This window comes from Mustela lutreola, chromosome 1, assembly GCF_030435805.1.
Source record: "Mustela lutreola isolate mMusLut2 chromosome 1, mMusLut2.pri, whole genome shotgun sequence".
Classification (NCBI taxonomy): Eukaryota; Metazoa; Chordata; class Mammalia; order Carnivora; family Mustelidae; genus Mustela; species Mustela lutreola.
Window position 1 is genome coordinate 272,853,485 of NC_081290.1, and position 19,378 is coordinate 272,872,862.

The 19,378-nt window shown below is 39.2% G+C and overlaps 1 protein-coding gene across 11 annotated transcripts in view; it reads right to left on the reverse strand.

Annotated features, from left to right (window-relative positions):
• Nucleotides 1-19,378, reverse strand: part of CELF1 (CUGBP Elav-like family member 1) — a 75,300-nt gene that overhangs the window by 53,760 nt on the left and 2,162 nt on the right. The window contains exon 1 of one of the 11 annotated variants that reach the window (XM_059142215.1): nt 2,914-3,034. The exons of the other annotated variants lie outside the window; for them this stretch is intronic. The gene's annotated coding sequence lies outside the window, so the exon portion shown is untranslated. Of the gene's footprint in view, nt 1-2,913; nt 3,035-19,378 lie in introns of those variants that run through there. 11 annotated transcript variants of the gene reach the window in all.

Sequence of the window (19,378 nt, forward strand, 5' to 3'; positions counted from 1 at the left end):
TTTCTATAGTTTAGTTTAAGAATTCAGTATGTAATACAGATACAAAATATGTGTTAAATATTTATGTTATCAGTAAGGCTTCCTAGTCAACAGCAGTCTATTAGTAAAGTTTCTGGAGGATCAAAAGTTTTAAGTGGGTTTTCTACTGTGCCAGGTCAGCACATTCCTAATCTCTGCGTTGTTCAAGGGTCATATTTGACTTCTGTTTACAGGGAAACAGGTCCATAACTTTTTACCAGATTTGAATTCAAAAGGGGGTCCATGACCCAAAATAGATTTAACACTAAACAATATACAGTATGTTCCACTTTTTTTTTTTTTTTTTAAGTATGTTCCACTTCTAACATCCTTTTATCTCTTGTTCTTCCTGGTCCAAAAAGGGAGTCCTCATGACTAAACCCAGTCAAAAATAAACAAGTTACCTTGGCCAAAAATTACTCAAAATAACATATTTCTATTCAAAGTAAACCTGAATTGTTTTCAGATGACAGAATAACATTACAATACTTTATTTTTATTTTTTCAGTATTCCAAGCATTATAACACTTAAAAAAAAAAAAAAGTTCTCAAGCAAACATTACCACTATAGCTCATCTCAGGAGGCTTAACATGAGACCAGAATTCCTCAGGTGTGTTAGGGATTTCCCACTATATAGTTCTTCTCATACTAGGTGCACTTTTTTAAAAGGGAAAAGCTTCTAGTATCCTACTTCTAATTCTATCCTGTAGCAAAGAAAATAGTAAGAGACAAGCACAGAGCAAAAAAACCAGAGCATGGAAGACTGATAACAGGCAATCAAAGAAGCTACCCATCCTGTTAGCAAGAGACAATATATTGAGAATGGCCACTGCCTAATATCTCAATTTGTAAAAGGTATATTAGACAAAAGAAGAAATCAGCTTCCATCTAAGACAATAAGGGGAAAATGTGTCTGTTGCTGAACAATTTAAGCCTAAAATTTTTAGGTTCTCATGGCAACCTAAGTCATCACACTGCACATACTGTATATAAAGCACATATTTAGAGGCTTAACTAGTAAACTCAAAATGTGACATATGTGCAATGTGGGCGACTACATTATTCTGGGAACTTTAACTTTAAAATCTTCCAACTTTATTCTGCAGCCCCAAAGATGATATAATAGAGTCAACTATGCAGAAGGTGCAAGCTCAAGGAAGAGGTACCAAGAACATAAATAGAAGCAAAGAGATGAAAGACAAGAAAATTCAGGCTATCGGAAAAAGTTTCTGAACATGACTCCCCTACTGTGAATCAACCTGTAAACGGAGGCTTAAAAAAACAAGATTGCTAGTGAGGATATGTATCAAGATAGCATTTGGGACACTCTTTCATGTAGGCCCAGACAAAGAGGACATGGTCACAGACCAGACAGACAGCTTGGTAAATATGGCATCGACTGAAACGCCCCCTGGAGAGACCAGGGTTCTCTTTCTCTCTGTTCTCAAGGAGCTCATGGACTGTAGCTGCTTAGAATCAAGAAGTAATTTTCTGGGACACCTGATAGCTCTGTCGGTTGAGCACCCAACTTGATTTTGGATCAGTTCATGATCTCAGGGTCATGAAATCAAGCCCCCATACAGAGCTCCATAATAAATGGGGAGTCCGCTTGAAATTCTCTTTCTCCCTCTCCCTTGCACTCTCTCTCAAATAAGTAAATCTTTAAAAAAAAAAAAAAAATCAAGTAATTATCAGAGCCAAAAGGATGGCTGCAGGGCATGAGAGCTGGGAGAGAATGACTAGATTTTAAAAAGGGGGTGGTGGGAGGAGATGACAATCTTTAATGTCACATGTCTCACCAGGGAACCAAATAAAGCTGTAACATCCACTTTTCTGATCTCTTAAATGACCCATAAGAGGGTTACCTCCACCTATCTGCCAATAGGAACTTCAGTATGATCCATGCATTTCCTTAGAAAGACTTGAGGATGCTGTGAATGCTACCTACATTAAAATCACATTTCCATGCCACTTCTGTTACGGGTAAATTACTCCTATTTTTTGGTAAAGAAACAGGTAAACAGTTTAGTTAAGGTACACAAAAAATACCTTACATCAGAGCAGTTAATAGATGTGTCCACTTTCATAATTCTCTCAACCTAAGAACTTCTAGAATGAGATACTGAATTTACAACATTGATTTAATGGTTAAAAATTATACTACCACATTGAAAAGGAGTGGCTACAAAAATAATTTCATTATTGCTATGAGACTGGGCCTCAACAAGTAAGAAAAGCACAGGAAGGGGCGCGGGGGAGGGGGGGTGACTCAGCCTATTAAGCATCTGCCTTCAGCTCAGGTCATGTCCTGAGATAGAGCCCTGCATTGGGCTCCCTGTTCAGCAGGGAACCTGCTTCTCCCTCTCCCTCTGCCTGCCACTCCCTCTGCTTGTGCTCTCTATGTGTCAAATAAATAAATACAATCTTTAAAAATAAAAAAATTAAGAGTACACGAAAAGAGCACAGCATCTGCAGTGTGGACTGGTAGACCAGCATTGTGCTAATACTTAATAGATGGATGACCTAAATAAGTTACTCTTCTCTGTGAAGTTCCTAACACCCCAAGTTTTCTTGTCTACCAAATGGTAAGGATGCAACCATATCTCTCTTCTTCCATCTCACCCGTCTGTCTGTCTCTCCTCCCTCCCCTGTCAATATGAAGTCTAACAATTTCTTTCATTACACTATAATTTGGCATATTTTCTCATCAAGAAAGATTTTGCAAATGAACTTTTGTGCGAAAAATTCACTGGTCAAATTAAGAGCCAGAATAACTAAGTATGTTTTTAGAATAAAAAGGAAAAGGGCACAGGGCATAAATTTAGGATCAGAGATTTCTTTTAAGAGCCAGGCCATACCTACTAATGACTAAAATATTTGATTACCTTAATTACCTTGGCTGCACAACAAGTGCTGGTGGTCATGAAATTCCAGAATATTAAAAACTCAGCCACATTTTCATTATAGCATTCTCTACTGTGTTGAAGTCAAGACAGCAAAAGACTGCCAACAGCATTTTCACTTTAATTTTCTGGTAAGACAAAAAGAAAAGTTAATCTTGGAGCCAAATTCTCCATTTTTAGGTATGGTAAATTCTTCGAGGAAAAAATATCTGTGTTTTGAGAAACTGAAAACATTTCTGTATATCTTAGAAAATATGCAAGTGTGCTTTTCTTAAAAGGTATTTAAAAAAAAAAAATCTCAGGCTAATAATTTTTTTTTAAGGAGGCTCTACAGCTTGAACTAATGACCCCAAGATCAAGAGTCACGTGCTCCACCGCCTAAGGCAGCTAGGCACCCCTGAAGCTTATAATCTTAGATGTTTACCTATTACTACCTTTCAAGCAATTGTGAAAGAGGAGAAGTGAAATAAAAGCTCTAACCCTCTCTGACAAAGGCATTTGATGACTGGCATACTAAGCAACAGAACAGCCAAAAAACAGACCAGAAACTGCTTTTTTGGCATACGTGATTAATAATTGCTTTAAAAATGTTGGTTCGGAACCCAAAACTCACTTTATATGTAAATGAACCTACTCTATACAAAAGCATTCATAAATGCACCACAAAAATACAAACCCACTTGCCTATCTGGCTTTGATTTTGCTTTTAAAATATATTGAGGCCTCTTTGGATACTCTAGCTTATAATCAATTTCATCTTATTTAGCATCTTATAAAATACTTTAAGCTGAATATAGTATTTATCAATCTCTTCCCTTCCACCCCTTAGAAGATAAGCTTGTTCCAAATATGGCATTGCCTTTTCAAAGTTGTAGGGTTTAGGCAGGACATAATTCTTTTAAAGAATTATCTGCCTTGTCACGACTGACGAGCAAGACTTAAATGGAGCTAAAGAGGTTAATGAAAAACATTCAGGTCTGGTTTTTAACTGCTATTTTATTAGAGGAGAAAAATAAAGCATATAAGCTTTAAAATTTCCCACAGAAAACTATCTTCTCTGAACTCAAGCAGTGGGGTTCTTGCTAACTGAAGATATAACCACACCTGAGGGAAGAGGCAGAGGCTGCCTGCCCAAGATGGTGAAGGGACTCCTTTGCTGGGTAGAAAGTTTCTCTGCATAAACTCTAAGGTCCTTTCCTTACCTCAGAAATTGAGATTTCATTTATGAAAAGTAGAGACATAGTAAACTCAAGGTGTGAGTAGAGACAAGAGAACATTATGCTGGAAAATTTAGAAGGCCTGGGCTGGAATCTTGCTTCCGCTTTTCTCTGAACCTAAGTAAGGCATTTCACTTACCTCATTTGCAAAATGAAAGGATTAGAGAAGAAAAATCTCTAAAGATTCTAACCTTCTGAGCCTATGGCTTCCTCCTATGCCTGCCCACCTTTCCACTGCTGCACCTTACCATAATTAGGCAGCTTTTTAAAGCATCTAATTAATGGAACACAAAAATTAAAACCTTTAACTGTCTATTTCTGTCTCCTTTCAAATGTGCAAGAGCATTTTATCAAGGAGTAGTTAATGCCACACAGTTCTTGATATACTGGCTTTTCTCTGAACTCCAGTGACAGTTACACAGTGACAAGTTGTAAGCAAGGAGGCTGTTACCATGGGGACCCACTAGGATTCCTGGGGGTGGATCCAGCAGGCTTTTTTTTTTGGGGGGGGGGGTGTCCAAAGCATTTTTTGATGTTCTGGATCTGGCAATTCAGAAAGCTTGATTGAATTTTTCTTCAGCAAGCTACCTTCAAGAAGTATTATCATGAAGTATATACAATGTTGAAGAAATATTAGAAATTGTTTAGTGACTCTCTTGCAAAAGAATTAAATATATTCAATATATTCAAGCCTTAACCTTCCCCCATTCACAAAACAAATACAGACTCAACAGTTTCAGTGACCTATGTATGCTATTTCTTTCAAGATCACCATTTTGCTTACAATATATTTAGAATTTCTCCCATCAAGACTTCAGAGTTCTCCAAAGCAAGTTTCTATATGATTATATTAGAAATACATCAGCATACAAAATGTAGTAAGAAAAATGGATTAAAGAAGACAAACTGGACCAGAACAGAGAAGTGTACATTTAACTTCAAAGCCTGCCTCCAAAACTGCTGTGTGTGGACAAAGGGGATATATGTCAGGGAGATGAACTGCTACTCCCAGCTAAATGTGTGCTGCCACTCAGCTTCCACGGAGACCCATTCTGTTAGAAGATACCTTAAGAAAACAGATCGTTTACAAACTGATCTGTGGATCTGGTTTGTTCATAGAAGTCGGAGCAGTCAGAATTCAAAAGAAAACATTTTTCTAAGTTGTATGCTTACTGGAACAGAAGCAAGTCTTTCTCTAGGTTTTACTTAGGCCAGAGCAAAGTTACACCAGACAAATGAACATTAATAAATAAAAATAGCACTGGATTTCAATAAAGAAGTGTGCAGGCTTTTTTTTTTTTTAATTGCACTTGTAAATGTATCCAGAGGGTATTAAACAGAAACAGTATATGATAAAAACAAATAAATAATAAACATGGTGTCTTTCCATGATTATTTCCCGTAAATCTTAAAGGGGAAGTACAGAAGGACAAAGCCAGAGCACGGTTTTGCCGTATCAGTTTAATACCAGCCTAAAGGCTTGAAAAAAGAGAGACTCAGGCCACAGGACATGAGAGGAAGCAAACTCCTGGGTGCTTTTTCATTTTTACTACTGGTTTATAATTTCCTTGATTTTATTTTTAAATGCATTTCTTGGCCCAGAAAAGCAAGAGAGCACAGGCTGCCAACAGTATCAGATTCCCCTTTTCTTATTCTCTGGAGCTAGAGAAAACAGCCAGAATCAGGATTGTCTAAGAGCCTTCTGATTTTTTTCAGCCAATATACAATATGAGGTTTCAAGATTACAGAGGTACACAAAGGCCTGTACAGTACAAATCTTACCAACTTAATGTCTTTCAATGGGAAGCTGCTTACATTTTTTCCAGAAAACTCCTTGAAGTACTGATTATCTTCAAAAGACAATGATGTGAACAAACAAAATTCTTAGAATTACAATTTTAAAAGATTTTCTTCCTATTCCTCCGTATTGAACAGTCTCAAAACAAATTAAAGTGCCATTCAACCAAACATGGAATATTTAAAAAGTATTTATCAAGTCTCTACTTTGTCCAAGGGTCCAATACCACTGAGGACAATAAAACTTCCTCTCTGCAGAGCATTAAGCTCAATATCACCCATGCACTCCATGAAGGGGCAATACTGGTTAGGTACACAGTCACAACAATTCAGTTGGCCTCCACTGTGAAATAATGTCTTCCAGTTCTTTCTAACCTGCAAATTCACTCCTTCCTGGTTGTATGCTAACCCACATTTCAAAGCTGTCTCTAGTCTCTTAATTCCTGTTCCTTAACATCACAGGTAACTTTTACATTTTTCTGGAAGAAAGTCCTTCAACTTAATAAACACCAAATGATCACAGGAAGAAAAAAATTAGAAGCCTTAAACTTAAGATCTTTCTCAGAGCTTCCCTCTCTCCCTCTTTAACATTTCTCAAAGAGAAAAACACCACTGTGATGCTCCTATTCCAGATCATTCATCAAGTTACTAACTGAGCCCAGACCAGACAGACGCCATCAACTGGGCACACAGCCACTCACCATTACCCTTTGTTTAAAGTCTCAGCTGCCATTCAACTCACATTATTGTATCCCATTCAAGTCCATCAACTTTCTTTAAGAGGAAACAATCAGGAACTAAAACAAATGTGTTACTCAACTAGAAAAGAACTTAATCCATATGCCTCACAAAAAATTATTTTAAAATGATGACTCACCTTAACTAACTGAAATAGCAGTTATTATTTTATTATCAGTCATATATGCTGAAAAAAATGAATAATCTAAGCAAAGAAACTAAATAAACTAAACAATCATTTAAAACATATAAAAAGAAAATCTTAATCTTGATTTGGCAAAGCACCAGAGAGCGCTCTATAAACCAAAAGCTACAACATAGGTGGAAATCTATACCACAGACAGAGGAGCCAAGCCCTCAAGCAGCCTAAGGGAGTACAGGGGGTGGGGGACGCATACTGGGGAAAAAGGGCAATCTTCCAAAGAGCCAAGACCATGATCCTAGGCCTGTAAAATTCAAATGAATTTAAGAAATGTTAGAGGGTGCCTGGGTGGCTCAGTGGTTAAGCCGCTGCCTTCGGCTCAGGTCATGATCTCAGGGTCCTGGGATCGAGTCCCGCATCGGGCTCTCTGCTCGGCAGGGAGCCTGCTTCCCTCTCTCTCTCTCTCTGTCTGCCTCTCCGTCTACTTGTGATTTGATTTCTCTCTGTCAAATAAATAAAATAAAATCTTTAAAAAAAAAAAAAAAAAAAAAAAGAAATGTTAGATAGAGCTCTATACTCTTTTCAAAGCTTTTGGTTGTAACTAAGAGAAACCTTCAACCTAGCCTAAGCAAAAAAAAAAAAAAAAAAAAAAAAAAAGAATTAATCGAAAGGATACCAGAGTATCTCAAAGAATCCAAAGGCAGAAAGTACAACAGGCCATACTCGGGAAGGGTTTAAGCATTGAGGTTTCTAGTCTGCATGCGGATGGCTGCCTTTCTCTCCAGAAGTGCATTTCTCATCTATCCTTCTTTCAGGATGAATCTACTTAATTATCCCTCCTTGCAGACTGGCCTTCACTGCTTTCACTGCTTCCTGACACATGATTATGTTTCATGTTTTTGTTTTGTTTTTGTTTTAAAGATTTTATTTATTTTTATTGGACAGAGAGAGACCACAAGTAGGCAGAGAGGCAGGCAGAGAGGGGGGAAGCAGGCTCCCCGCTGAGCAGAGAGCCCGATGCGGGCCTCCATCCCAGGACCCTGGGATCATGACCTGAGCCACCCAGGCGCCCCTATGTTTCATGTTCTATGCTTTTAGGTTATCTGTTTGTTCTCTAAAGACTTAAATCTCAGGGTGCCTGGCTGGCTCACATGGTTAAGCATCTGCCTTTGGCTCAGGTCATGATCCCAGGGTTCTGGGATGGAGCCCCCTGCACTGGGCTCCCTCTGGCCCTCCTCCCTGCTTGTGTTCTCTCTCTCAAATAAATAAATAAAATCTTAAAGAAAAAAAAAAAAAACAGACAAACTGACAGACTTAAATCTTAGTCATAACCTCAAATTCCTAGGAGAATGGATTTGCCCTGCTTGAGTTAAGCATCTACCTCTGGTCCAATAAGCTGTTACAAGAAGGGTTAGGTCACAGAGTATAATCAGTGTAGGGACTGTGTGCCTAACTCCTCCAATGTTATATAATACACAAGGTGTCTGGCTGGCTCAGTCAGGAAAGCATGTGACTCTTGATCTCAGGGTCGTGAGTTCAAGCCCCACATTAGGCCTAAAGCATACTTAAAAAAATTTTTTTTTGGATACACCATGGTGGCTCAGTTGGTTTAGCAAATGCCTTCAGCTCAAGTCATGATCCAATGGTCTTAGGCAGGATCGAGTCCCACATCAGGTTGCTTGCTCAGCGGGAAGCCTGCTTCTCCCTCTGCCTGCCGCTCCTCTGCTTGTGCTCTGACAGATGAATAAATAAAATCTTTAAAAAAATTTTTTTAAGTTATATAATACACCAAGCAGTAAAGCAATCTCCATGCTCAAAAAAGCTTAAAAATCTTGCTGAAACGAAAAAAATGTGTCTAGTAAATGCTAAATAATATCCTACGATACAGTATTGGAATGGATGGATAGAAAAAGCTTCATGAGAAACTGTGCACTAAATGACAAACAGAAATTGACCCTGAGCAGGGAAGGGCTGACAAAAGAAAAATACAATGCTTACTCCTCTTGCTCTAGCCATCTAAGAACTACGGACTTAAGGAATAGTATTTTACCACATTAACAACCTCCAGTGAAACATCCTTGTTGAAAAACCTGCTCTAAGGCTTAAAGGGACTATATGATGACAACACAGTATTGCTTCAATATGCAGTTAATAACCAGCTAGCTGATGATGTCAGTTAAACATTTTCAAGTTGCTTGTCACCACTACCCTGACTTCCTTTCACTCTCCAGACCCCTAATATTCTTGCTCAGACAGCAGCATTCAGAATCAGGCAGGCGGCCAACAGGAGACAGAGGTGTTTCTCACTAGTAATATCCCACCAATCTAGCAACGGTAACTGGCAGCATCACACAAACAGAAATCATGCAGGAGAGAAAGAAATAGTAGCCAAACTATGTGATAGTAGTGTGGGGGGAGGGGACTGGAGGAAAAGAGGAAAGTTTTCCACACACAAAAGCTACAAGCACAAAGAAACTGGGAAAAGCCTACAGTAAATTAACTGTACAAAACAAACTAGCAAAAACTTAAAAGATGTAGACTCTTAGTTACCCCACATTATCGCCCAAATATCACACATTCCCCCAGTCTCAGTGACAGCTTGCTTCAATCTCCCAGGGGAAAAAAAAAAAAAAAAGGTAAAAGAACAATGAGAAAGTGGTGACAGTTTCTTATTTAGTGATTCTTTTGCTGAAGAGTAGCAATGTCATGTAAATGGAGACTACTGACCTTCCAAAATTAAAAGTGTAACACTCTAAAATTAAACAGCTTTGGAACCAAAAAACTTCATTTTGTATAATCCCCAAACGAAAGACATTTCCCAACTTGAAAATAAACTATCAGTGGAGTTTCAACATGGGGCAAAAGTGATATTCAACTCCATTTTGTCAAAGCTGAACACAGCTGTTAAAAGAAGAGCTGGCAGTCCACGGAGGTCAGAGAGTTAGTGAACAGTTCCTTCTAAAGCGACTCTGTACCTATGAACACATTCCAAAGTGGCATATTAAAATTAAGTGAGATCCATCAGATCTCGCTGTAGTCTCTGAACTAGAGCTCACCATTTTTCCTTGTATTTGCTGCCATTATTTTCTAAATGGAAGAAAAGAAAAATCAAAATATTACAATTCAAAAGCTGTTCTGAAAGTGAGTCTATTTCCCTTAAAGTGGGGAGGTCAGCTGCTCGAGGGTTCCATCAGAACTTCACAAAGTTCTAAGATATAAAATGCTTTCATCATTTTAGAAACTGAAATAACTTATGCAGTACTCACAGTTTCCCCTAACTAGGTTTTCTCATCCCTTGAGGGGAAAAAAAATTCTAATTTTAATGTTACTTTTTATATTTACAAAATCCATGTTCTCTGTATAAAAAATTTTTTTAAAACAATCAGGGGCATCTGGCTGGCTCAGTCAGTAGAGCATGGGACTCTTGATCTCAGGGTTGTGAGTTCAAGCCCCACAACAGGTATAGAGCTTACTTTAAAAAAAAAAGGGTAAAACAATGGTCAGTCTGAAAGAAAAAAAAAACAAAAAACCACCCATGCCCCAATGCCTCAAAAATTTTTGATATTTATCCCTCTGGCCTAGCAGATAAAATTTTCGGGAGAATCCTTAGCAGAAAAAATGTTAAGTCAATATGAATTTTATGACACATATAAAACATTCTTGAAAAATTTTACAGTTCTGGAATTCAAGTAAGTTTAAAATGAACATATACACACACAGCCTCCAGTACACAGCAGAAATTAGAAACTATATAATAGTTCTACTGATTAATCCTGTAAGGAAACCTCTACTTTAAAGACATTTTAAGGGGCACCTGGGTGGCTCAGTGGGTTAAGCCGCTGCCTTCGGCTCAGGTCATGATCTCGGGGTCCCGGGATCGAGTCCCGCATCTGTCTCTCTCTGCCTGCCTCTCTGCCTACTTGTGATCTCTCTCTGTCAAATAAATAAATAAAATCTTTTTAAAAATAAAAAAATAAAGACATTTTAAGAGGCACCTGGGTGGCTCAGCGGTTAGGCATCTACCTTCAGCTCAGGTCATGATCTGAGGGTCCTGCGATCAAGCCCCACATGGGCTCCCTACTCGGTAGGGAGCCTGCTTCCCCCTCTCCCACTGCCCCTGCTTGTGTTCCCTCTTTGGAGTGCTCTCTCTGTCAAATAAATAAATAAACAAAATCTTTAATTGGGGGGCACTTTAGGAGCCCCTGGGTGGGTAAATCCATTAAATGCCTGCCTTCAGCTCAGGTCAAGCAATCCTAGAGTCTTGGGAGCCCAGTCAGGCACTGGGCTCAGGGAGTGTTCTTTCTCCCTCTGCCCCCAGCCCCTGCTTGTGCTCTTTCTCACTTGCTCTCGCTCATGCTCTATCAAATAAAATCTTAGAAAAAAAGATTTTTTTAAAAGCCAATTTCATGACAAGGACAAAGTTACAATTACCAAGAACTCATCAAGTAATTGGTCTTTATCAAATTACAAAGCTCAAATAAGGATTCTCTCTACAACATAGTTTACAAAGCAAACAACTAAACATTATAATTAACTCTTTGATCTACATTACTACTCTAAATATTAGAGCCCGCTTTCTCTCCCTCCATGCCTAAAACTAGTTACCTAATTAGAAAGAGACCCAGGTGATCCTATTACAAATCCAGTAATATTCTCACCTGTATTCTTCAAGTTTTCTATGAACATAGGAGAGTCCTATCAACAGATTCTCATGTGAGAAATACAGTGAAGATGAATCTAGGAAACCACGTTACCCAAGTATTCCAGAGGGAACAATGAGCTCAAAGGTTCTTTGGGGAAGGATGCCCTGTGTAGCAAAACATTTCAGATGCACAAATTGGACTTTAGGTAACAATCTTATCCCTTAAGCCAGCACAAGAAAATGTGAAACAAAATACACCCAAAAGGGGAAACAAAATGAACACTAACTTACTTACTGCCTGTTTACGTATGGCCCTGGCTAACCATTTTAACTGTGTTTTTCATTTGGTTGAACTGTGTGACTGACTCATGAGATAAATATATGCCCATTTTTACAGATAAAAAAATAACATTATCAACACTTTACCAGGCATTGCTCAGTACTAAGCATTAGTTATCTCGATTAATTTTCACATCACCATTCCACGTTGTTATCTCCGTTTAAAGATAGAAAAACAGGACCAGAAATGTTAACGGTGACACAGTGAAGGTACCAATTTTTAAGGTCATTGACCAGAGAAGTCACACTACACCTATCCCTCCCAGGCTATGGTTATAAATCTCATTCAAATCACATCATTCTTTCAAGCCACAAGTTTCCATTTTAAGGACTATAAAATCAAAGATCAAATCTCAATTATGGGGAGACTAATTTTCCAGGTTTTAACAAATTTCTTGTTTCTATTTTACTTGACCATTTCAGCATGCCATAGCACCTCTAGGAAGAAATATGCAGGTAAATACAGGATAATACTAACAGCAATCAACCTTGGCCTTTTTGAGAAGTCACATTCAAAGGCGTTCCTGGGTGGCTGGGTCAGTTAAACTGATTCTTGCTTTCCGCTCAGGTCATGATCTTGGGGTCCTAAGCTTGAGCCCGGAGCCCCCTGCATCTGGCTCCGCTCAGCACAGAGTCTGCCTGTCTCTCTCCATCTGCTCCTTCCCCCATGCACTCACTCACTCTCTCTCAAATAAATAAATAAATAAAGTTTTTTAATAAAAAAGAAGTCCCATTCAGAAAAATTACATTGGATTTAATCTCTGGTTCAAATTATATTTCTAAAATATTTTTTCATAATACATTCTAACTATAAAAATAACCAAAAATCAAAAAACAGTTTTGAACAAAAGAATGTTTTCATGTTGTTTGAAGAGAAAGTATATATGTCCTCCCTGACACTAAATAAAGTCCCATGTGTTAAGCACTGTGAGGACTGTAATAGTTCTTTGAGACAATGGCTGACTAAATAAAACTTCCAGTTCATTCCTATCCCGCGGACTAGTATTAAAATTCCCTCGATAACTAGAGAGGAGGAAAATGGAGTGGGAGGCTAAGTCCAAAAAGCAAAAAGAAACAAAAGTAGATAAGCAGATCAAAATCAGTTATGAACCTCAAAAAAAAAAAAAAAAAAGGCAAGAAGAAGCTCAACTTAAAAATAAAGGCTTTTATGCATGAGAATACTCAATAGTTTTGTTCATAATGAAACAAACCAGGAGGTGTTATGATTACCTTCAAAATGCTCTTTTCCTAAAAGTATTAGTTATTTATTCTAACTAGGCCATTAAATGCTATGTTTATTAAACAACAACAAACCCTACCTCTACACAATATGGAATACCCGGTTATCAATGCACCCCCTAACAAAACCACTGAAGTTATAAAGCAAAGGCAGAAATTTGGCTATTCTTTACTCTTCCTGCGTTCATGTGACACTTTTTCTGTATACAACAAAATATTATGGAAAATGATGTACATTCAAAGACTGGAAATCGTGGGGCACCTGGGTGGCTCAATGGGTTAAAGCCTCTGCCTTCGGCTCAGGTCATGATCCCAGGATCCTGGGATCGAGCCCCATGTCAGGCTCTCTGCCCAGCAGGGAGCCTGCTTCCTCCTTTCTCTCTGCCTGCCTCTCTGCTTACTTGTGATCTCTGTCTGTCAAATAAATAAATAATCTTAAAAAAAAAAAAGAAAAGCCTGGAAATCGTAATTAGACTAGAATTAGAAATGATGACTTGGGGGGCGCCTGGGTGGCTCAGTGGGTTAAGCCGCTGCCTTCAGCTCAGGTCATGATCTCAGGGTCCTGGGATTGAGTCCCACATCGGGCTCTCTGCTCAGCAGGGGGCCTGCTTCCCTTCCTCTCTCTCTCTGCCTGACTCTCTGCCTACTTGTGATCTCTCTCTGTCAAATAAATAAATAAAATCTTTAAAAAAAAAAAAAAATGATGACTTGGGTTACCATTATAGACTGTTACACACGCTGATTTTTTTTTTTAAAGAATTTATTTATTTATTTGACACAGATCACAAGTAGGCAGAGAGGCAGGCAGAGAAACAGAGTGGAGAAGCAGGCTTCCCACTGAGCAGAGAGCCCGATGTGGGGTTTGACCCCAGGACCCTGGGATCATGACCTGTGCTGAAGGCAAAGGCTTTTTGTTTTAAAGATTTTATTTATTTATTTGATAAGAGAGAGATCACAAGTAGGCAGACAGGCAGGCAGAGAGAGAGAGAGAAGGAAGTGGGCTCCCTGCTGAGCAGAGAGCCTGATTCGGGACTCGATCCTAGGACCCTGAGATCATGACCTGAGCAGCTTAACCCACTGAGCCACCCAGGTGCTCCAGCACACTGATGTTTTTAATTTTCAAGAGTTCTGCATGTCAGTGGACATCCCCCTGTGAGTGGCAACCCACATGAAGAGTATGAATTCTAATCAGTTCAACAGCCTTTATAAAAGAGCTCCACGAGAGGGTGAAGTATCAAGATGAAAGAGACACCCCTATGACGCCCGAATGGCTCAGTCAGTTGAGTGTCCAACTCTCGGTTTTTGGCTCAGTTCATGACCTCGGGATTGTTAAGGTCTAGCCCTACATCAAGTTCTCTGCTCAGAGAGGACACTGCTTGAGATTGTTTCTCTCTCCTTCTCCCTTTGCCCCACCCCCTCCTTGTAGTCTCTCATGCACTCTCAAATAAATAAATAAATAAATATTTTAAAAAGAAAGATGAAAGAGACATCCCTGACCTCAGAAAAGCAGAGAAATTCAGCCACAGAAGGAATGACATCCTGATACCTGCTACAACATGGATGAACCCTGAAAATATCATGTAAGTGAAGTAATACACAAAAGGAAAAATATTCTGATTCCGGTTACGTGAAATCAGAAGAGGCAAATTCATAAAGACAGATAGTTTAGAGGTTACCAGGGGCTAGAAGGACAGCAGAAAGGTGAGTTATTGTTTAATGGTTAAGAATTTTTGTTTCAGGGGCGCCTGGGTGGCTCAGTGGGTTAAGCCTCTGCCTTCGGCTCAGGTCATGGTCTCAGAGTCCTGGGATCGGGCCGCATTGGGCTCTCTGCTCAGCAGGGAGCCTGCTTCCTCCTCTCTCTCTGCCTGCCTCTCTGCCTACTTGTGATCTCTGTCAAATAAATAAATAAATAAAAATCTTATTAAAAAAAAAAGAATTGTTTCAAATGAAGAAAACTTTTTTTAAAAAATAGTAACACTAGGGATGCCTGGGTGGCTCAGTGGGTTAAGCGCCTGCCTTGGGCTCAGGCTCCTTGCTCAGTGGGAGGCCTGCTTCTCTGTCTCTGCCTGCCGCTCTGCCTGTTTGTGTTCTCTTTCTCTCTCTCTCTGACAAATGAATAAATAAAACCTTTAAAAAAAAAAATAGTAACACTAAATTGCACTCTTAAAAAAAAAAAGAGTTGGGCGCCTGGGTGGCTCAGTGGGTTAAGCCGCTGCCTTCGGCTCGGGTCATGATCTCAGGGTCCTGGGATCAAGTCCCGCATCGGGCTCTCTGCTCGGCAGGGAGCCTGCTTCCTCCTCTCTCTCTCTCTGCCTGCCTCTCTGCCTACTTGTGATGTCTCTCTGTCAAATAAATAAATAAATAATCTTAAAAAAAAAAAAAAAAAGTTAAAATGACCTAAACCTAAAACCATAAAACTCCTAGAAGAGAACATAGGAGAAAAACTTCATAGCATTAGACCTGGCAGTGATTTCTTGGGTAAGACACCAAAAGTATAGATAACAAAAGCAAAAACAGACAAAAGACAAAATCAACACTGAAAAGACATGGGCAAAAAGTGTTTCTTCACATCATATATCTGACAAAGGATCAACATTCACAACATATAAAACAACTACAACTCAACAAAAATATCATATAACCTGATTTCAAAAATGAGCAAAGGACTTGGGTATTTTTCCAATGATAATATACAAATAGCCAACAACCGTTTGAAAAGATGTTCAATTAACATCATTAACAAGAGAAATGTAAATCAAAATCACAATGAAGTATATAAATGTCTATTACCATATTGTTCGTATGAAACTAAAATAATATTGAACACGAGCTACACTTCAATTTAAAAAAGTATCACCTCACACCCTTACTATTACTATTTAAACACATACACACAAAAAAACAAATGTTGGCAAAGATGTGGATACTGGAACCCTTGAGCACTATTGGTGGGATTGTAAAATAGTGCAACCACTATGGAAAACAGTATGAAGGTTCCTCAAAAAATTGAAAATAGAACTACTATATGACCCAGCAATCTCAATTCTGGCTATTTTAAGAATCGAAAGAAGGGTCTTTAAGAGATACCTGCACTCGCACAGCAGCACTCATCATAATAGTCAAAAGTCAAAAGGTAGAAACTACTCATGTCCATCAAGAGATGAATGGATAAACAAAATGTGGTATATACATAAAACAGAGTATCATTTTTTTTTTAAGTGATCTCTACACCTATATGGGGTGTACTATATGTAAGTATAAGTAATCTCTACACCCATGGGGATCCAACCGATGACTTCAAGATCAAGAGTCGCATGTTTCACCGTATGAGCCAGCCAGGTGCCCTAGTATTATCGAGCCTTTAAAAGTATAGAAACCCTGTCATATACTACGACATGGATGAACCTTAAAGATATTATGGTAAGTGAAATAAATACTATATAACTCCACTTATATGATGTATCCAAAAGCAGTCAAATTCACAGAAACAGAAAACAAGGCCACCTGGATGGCTCAGTTGTTAAGCCTCTGCCTTCGGCTCAGGTCATGATCCCAGGGTCTAGGGATCCAGCTCTGCATCGGGGTCCCCACTCGGTGGGAAGCCTGCTTTCCCCTCTCCCACTCCCCCTGCTTGTATTCCCTCTCTCACTGTCTCTCTGTCAAATAAATAAAATCTTTAAAAAAAATAAGTAAGAAAAGAAAAGAAACAGAAAACATAAGGATGGTTTCCAGGGGCTGGGGGAAGGAAAAAAAGGAGAATTGTTGTTAACTGGGTATAAAGTTTCAGATTTTCAAGACAAAAAGGTTCTGAAGAGGAGCGCCTGGGTGGCTCAGTGGGTTAAAGCCTCTGCCTTCGGCTCAGGTCATGATCCCAGAGTCCTGGGATCGAGTGCCGCATCAGGCTCTCTGCTCAGCAAGGACCCTGCTTCCTCCTCTCTCTCTGCCTGTCTCTCTGCCTACCTGTGATCTTTGTCTGTCCAATAAATAAAATCTTTAAAAAAAAAAAAAAAAAAGGTTCTGAAGATATGTTTCCCCTCAATGGGAATGCACTCAATGCCACAGAACTATACACTCAAAAACAGTTAAAAAGAGTAAGCTTCACGTTGTTTTTTACATTAAAAACGCAAATACACCAGGGTGAGTGGGTAGCTCATCTGCCTTCTGTTATGAACCTCAAGCTCAGGTCATGATCCCAGGGTCCTGGGATTGAGCCCCACATGGAGCCCTATTGGAGCCCTGCATAAGGCTCCCTCCAGGGAGCCTGCTTCTCCCTCTCCCTCTCCAGCTCATCCTGCTTGTGCTCTCTTGCCTTCTGTCAAATAAAATCTTCTTAAAAAATTGAAAATATAAAAAGTGGTTTAAATGGTCAATTTTTGTCATATATATTTTACCACAATTTTTTATTTATGGGGGGGTGCAAAAAAGGCAGTTTTATTAAAGTACAGGGATAGGACCTGTGGGCAGAAAGAGCTGCCTTTGCCACAATTTTTTAAAATTAATAAAATAACAGATCAAACCCACTGAGTTGTATGGTGTATGAGTTATACCTCAATAAAGCTGTTGAAAAAAAAAAAAATACCTGAGGAAATAGTTTACCTAAATCCTATGATTCCATGGCTTAAAAAGAGCAAATTGTTCAAAGAACCCTGAGCCCTGACTAGTGGTGACTATGTTCCTATTTTCTCCAACTTCCTCACTAAGGCCTCCAAATGACAGCTCTTCCCTTCCTTTCCAAGGCATACCATCACCTTCTAACCTCTTTATCTTATTAGGTCCAATCTCAAAGGAAAATTAAGTTAAAGAAACTGCAGTGGCAGTCATGGGAAGGAAGACAGAATTCAGCACATTTAGAGAGTCCAAATCTTTATTAAAAGAAATTTTTTTTTTCACTTGGTAGACATATGATAAATGTTAGATCTCTGCCCTCACTTTCCTTCTCTTCTTCCATCCCAGCATATATAGAGCAACCTCGGGGTGCCCCGGTGGCTCAGCTGGTTAAAGTGACTGCCTTCAGCTCAGGTCATGATCCCAGGGTCCTGGGATGTAGCCCATATCAGGCTCCTTGCTCCGTGGGGAGCCTGTTTCTCCCTCTCCCTGCTACTCCGCCTGCTTGTGCTCTTTGTCAAATAAATAAATAAAAATTATTTAAAAATTAAAAATTTAAAAAGCCTCTGCCTTCGGCTCGGGTCATGATCTCAGGGTCCTGGGATCAAGCCCCGCATTGGGCTCTCTGCTCGGCAGGGGGACTGCTTCCTCCTCTCTCTCTGCCGGCTTCTCTGCCTGCTTGTGATCTCTCTCTGTCAAATAAATAAATAAAATCTTAAAAAAAAAAAAAAAAAAAAAAAAATTTAAAAAGCAACTTTTCTGGGGCACCTGCGTGGCTCCGTAGGTTAAGCATCCAGTTCTTGGGCTTTTAAGATTGAGCCTGGCATCCAGCTCCACACTCAGAGTGCAGTCTGCTTGTCCCTCTCCCTGTTCCTCCCCCTGCCCACACAGGCAGGTGTTCTCGCTCTCTAAAATAAATAAATAAAACCTTATAAATAAATAAATGGAAGAGCAACTTCTCTGTGCTTGTGCTAGACATCCACTGGCCCACCTCACATATGCTGGAGCTATTAAATCCACAGCACCATTTTAAATTTGTTTAAAAAAATTTGTTTAGGGGCACCTGGGTGGCTCAGTGGGTTAAATCCTCTGCCTTCAGCTCAGGTCATGATCGAGCTCTGCTCAGCAGGGAGCCTGCTTCCTCATATCTCTCTCTCTCTGCCTACTTGTGATCTCTCTCTGTCAAATAAATAAATAAAATCTTAAAAAAAAAATTTTTTTGTTTAAAAAAATAATAAATTAACTGTGTTTTTAAACCATGCCTATCATATACTACTTAACCTTCAAAACACATCACTAAACTGTGAGTAGGATAAACTTATTATTTTTGTAAAATAATAAACATTTGTCTACTATTAAAAAAAGGATAAGATAGGGCGCCTGGATGGCTCAGTGGGTTAAGCTGCTGCCTTCGGCTTGGGTCGTGATCTCAGGGTCCTGTGATCTCAGGGTCCTGGGATCGAGTCCCGCATCAGGCTCTCTGCTCGACGGGGAGCCTGCTTCCTCCTCTCTCTCTCTCTGCCTGCCTCTCTGCCTACTTGTGATCTCTCTCTGTCAAATGAATAAATAAAATCTTTAAAAAAAAAAAAAAAAAAAAAAAGGTAAGATAAAGACCAAGGACTAAGAATCACTTATGAATGATGGGACTAAGAGTGAGTTTCATTTCTTTTCTCTATTTTTTATAACGAATCTATAGCTTTTTTCTTTTTATAGCTTCTGTAATAAGAAAATTTAGTG